The sequence below is a fragment of the Cicer arietinum genome, chromosome 7, assembly GCF_000331145.2.
Source record: "Cicer arietinum cultivar CDC Frontier isolate Library 1 chromosome 7, Cicar.CDCFrontier_v2.0, whole genome shotgun sequence".
NCBI classification, from domain to species: Eukaryota; Viridiplantae; Streptophyta; class Magnoliopsida; order Fabales; family Fabaceae; genus Cicer; species Cicer arietinum.
In genome coordinates, this window is record NC_021166.2 from 27,387,682 (window position 1) to 27,392,281 (window position 4,600).

The window sequence follows — 4,600 nt, forward strand, 5'->3', positions numbered from 1 at the left end:
TGAGTCTAGCTATCAACCTAATGATCGTGGAGAAAGATTGTTAAAGACTAATTAGATATTTTAATGAACTTTTATGTTTGATAGAGTTGTATTGTATGTTTAGCCACTCAACTAATATTTTGAATATTTAAACTACTTTATATATTGTTTTAGTTAAGTTCAATGTATGAATTGGTGTTATTTCTTTTGAAAAATTATATAAATTGGATTTAGTTGCAATAGTTATATAATTGTGTATTTAAATTATGTGGATGATATTTATGAATATTTTTTTATTTTAATCAATAACAAATAGGAAAAAATTGTATCATATTTTTTTATTTTAAATTATTAGGCTTGCAACGGTTCAAAATACCTCAAAATAAATATAGTGGCGGTTGATAATTGTTGCAAAATGTATGTCGATGCGGTTAGGAACCGTCGCAAAGGTTGTCAACAGTTGGAACGCCGATTTTTGAACCGTCGCAAAATGGTCTCGTAAAATACGAATCTGCAACAGTTGAAGAACCATCGCAATCATCCATTTGAGGTGGTTATAACCGTCGCAGGTGTCCCTTGCAACAGCCGCAAACCAATTTTTATTTTGTAGTGATTCAATTCGAATTGACTGTTGACTGGTCTATAATTTTCTTTTTCCTGGTCATCAAGAACTTATGTGTTATGCCTTAATTATCAATGTAGTTACCACTTGGATGAATTAGTGAGCTTATTTGGAGGATGTAAGGTTGATAAGAAGAGGTTTTCTTTGTTGTGGTTTGCTTTAGTTTGAGGGATTTTGAGAACTAGAAAGACAGTTTTCTCTACAGGTTTGGAATTGGTTGAAGGCTAAAATCGAATTATTTAATTATTCTTTTGATCAACGGTGCTCCTAACCTTGATCGATCTGTTTGGGTGTCAAAATATAATGCATGTTGGATTGAGTTTGTGCTTCTGCATGTTTTAATGTTATATGTTACCATATGATGAATCAGCTGTGAATGGTTGAGAGGATTTATGGAAGTTTGATTCTAAATGATATAAGTATAGAAGATATTGTGAGATATCATTTTCCTTATCTTGATTTTTCATTTAAATTCTACAACTGGTATGCAAATGTAAATGGATTTGTTTCCCGAAAAAGCAAATATATAAGAAACAAAATGGGTGAAATAACACAACATATCTTTCTTTGTTATATAGAAGGTGTCACCGATTTGATTGATTACTTGATTCAAACGTGTGAACCAAAACTATTAACCAGATGTGGGTGCCAGGCCAAATGTTGGGTGCACATTGAACCCATTAGTGGACTATGGTAATTAAATATTTGAATGATGTTCACAATAACTCAGTTGGAAGATAAATTTATGGGAATGCTACCAACCAACAAAAAAGATGAGTGATTATGATATAATACAAATGAATACGATGAGAAAGGATGGATTAGGATATGAAAACGTTGGTTTTTGTAAAAGAGATATGTACAACGAAGTGGAGAAGCAAAGACTATTCCAATTCTCAGATGCCACTAATGTCATGGTTTACTTGAAACAATTAAATTGAATGATAAAAATACATTTTGGAGACACACAATCGATGAAGAGAGACATTATTTGCAGCACCTGTTTTGGTGTCACGGTATCAGATGAATGGATTATTCTATTTGTGGTGATGCATTGGCTTTTGATGCCAGGTACCGTAAAAGCAAATATGTTAAAAATTTATTAATTATTCATTTCAGCTTACGCGTTGGAGAAATTAAAAAATTTATATTTATTTAAGGTTTTAAAAAGTAATCTAAAATCTAAAATTTTGTGAATTAAATGGAGCCTATTAGTTTACTTTTTTAAATTTCTCTTTCAAATATTATTCAAAAAAAGTTTTCAATAAAATTGTTTTGATTTTTTTTTCCTCAAAATTTTTCAATGAAAAAATTTTAATTTGACTTAATTGCAGTTTTGATCCCCCTATTTTAGATGAATCGCAAAAGTAGTCCCTCCATTTTATTTCTCCCCAATTTTGATCTCCAAACAGAATTTTGATCCAAAAATTGATGAAATTTTATTTTTTTTGTGTATATTTAAGTCACACTATGCCTCAAGATCTCGTGGTGCAACAATTGTACCTGAAATCTATTATTATAAATGGTGTGGTGTGACTTAAAAAAAATGAAATTTTATCCAATTTTGGACCAAAATTCTATTTGGGGACCAAAACTGGGGAGAAATAAAATGGGGGACTACTTCTGCGATTCAACTAAAATAGGGAATCAAAACTGCAATTAAGCCTTTTAATTTTTTTCGATAAAAAATGATTTACAAAATTTCTTTTTTTTAATTTTTTATTCGAGAAAAAATAATTTAATTTTTTTTCTCGATAAATAGAAGCTTTACTTTACATTTCAACAACAAATTCTAGATTAAGGAGTTTAACAGATACTTTTTTAAGACGGACTTTGAACTTAATTGATGGCTTTCCTCATCATAACCAAAATATTGTTTTTGCTTTTTTAAGACGGACTTTCGACTTAATTGATGGTTTTCCTCATCATAACCAAAATATTGTTTTTGCTAGTGCTATTGTTGGCAACGAAACAAAAGTGGCTTATGTGTGGTTGTTGCAACCAAGGTTGTCAAACTCGAGATCCTACAAAAGATATTTGAAATATAGAAAAAGCGTAAATCATGAAATCGTAACATGGATCTTAAGATCCCACAAAATAGACAAAATTATACCATAAAATTATGAAAAATAACCTTAACATAAAAAAAATTATTGATTCAATAAAATGTCACAAGTAGAAACACAAAAGACTATTACCATTGCCTCAAATAAAAAAAAATAAAAAATAAAAAACAAAAATTATCACCATCATCTAAAAACATCTAAAACTCTAATTTAACAATTCATCTCCAAGGGTTGTAATGTAGTTGAGGATTAAGATAGTAGCTTGTTGCATGCAAAGGTCGATGGAGTTGTTTATCTCACCTCTCATCAATGATATTCCATTGCTTGAAACTAAATAATCGAAAAATAGCAAATTATTTTTGGGCTTGAAATAGAATGCAAAATTTACATAAACATTGTGCATTGCAAAATAAAAACATTATGCGGAATTTGAAGGCAGAATGCAAAATTTGCATAAACATAGTAGTACCTTCTTTGAACACCATTTAAGGCAGTTTGGATTCTCTCCTTAGTTTCGTTCGATTTATCATTTGAATCCACCAAACAAAGCACTTTGATTAGTGGATAAGCACCTTTTAAGCAAATTGCAATGTTTTTCCAAAACTATTTATCCATAATCACTTCTTCAATATGCTGCTCTTTACCAGTTTTTGCAAACTTGTTTGATGCTCATTCATTAGATGTGAACATTCTTATAAATACTCTTTTGTTCTCCATGAGACAATCCAAAGCTAGATAAGATGTTGCAAATCGAGTAGTAGTTGGTAAAATGTTGTAATAAAGAAATTACATAACCCTTTGAATATATATATTGGATAATTTTCTTACCTTTTGAAATTGTCTCATGATGAACTGTTGTCTTTTTCTCAAAATCCTCTAACATGAGATTAATACAGTGTGCTGCACATGGTGTCCAGTAGAGCCTCTTCCTTTTTATCATTAACATTGCACCAACAACTTTCTAATTTCCTGCATTGTGGGTCACAATTTGTACGATATTTTCTTCCCCAACTTCATCAATTATTTGATCAATCATCTCATATATTTTATCAACAGTTTTTATTATATGAGAAGCATTTATGGACTTTAAAAAAACTATACCTTTATGGCATTATTGTAGAAGAACGAAGTTATTTCAAGACAAACTTCTTCTTTAAAATTTTGCAGGGGTAGCATTCTCATCCTCCTTTAAATGACCTTTTTCCTTTTACTATTTCATTATATGTATCATTCTCTTCTGACCTCTTCAATGATTTATCTTTCAAGGATTTTACAAGCTCAAACATATGTTTCTTCACATCATCAAGTACAGCATTACATGCAATAATGTTGAACTGTGTACAAGCCAAATGATGTTTCATTTTGTACACTCCTCCAATAAATATTTTCCCACAATAATTGTATTTTATTTTTTTGGTTCCTCCATCAACAAATACACCATGTTTCCATGATAGATCAGTTCTGCTTCCTAATGCATTTTTCTGCACTCTAGGAGGTGCATAACCAAAAGTGCACACAACTGGAACAGGTTTAGATATGGTTGAAAACGTGAGGCAACAAGAGAAATTGCAAATTGCAGCTAAGACGATTGAGGCGAGTTTCAAATATGAGATTGAGAAGAGTTGTATAGATGAGAAGAATTTATAGAATAAATAGAAGTAAGGAATCTGAAATTGAATCATTTAAGTATTAGAAATTCCAAAGTTAGAAAACAATTAATCATTGCAAAAAACCAAGTCTCAAGTTGTTGCCTTCAGTCACATGCGCATGCATTTTCTCTACGGGAAATGAGCAGAATTTGAAGGTGAAGAGGTGCAAAACTGAGCCAAAGCATGCATTTTACAATCGGATCGAAACGACACTAAACAGGTTGGAGCTTTGTGAAATAGGTTCTCATCTGCACGATACGGCGTGTCGATCCCATGTGGTCACG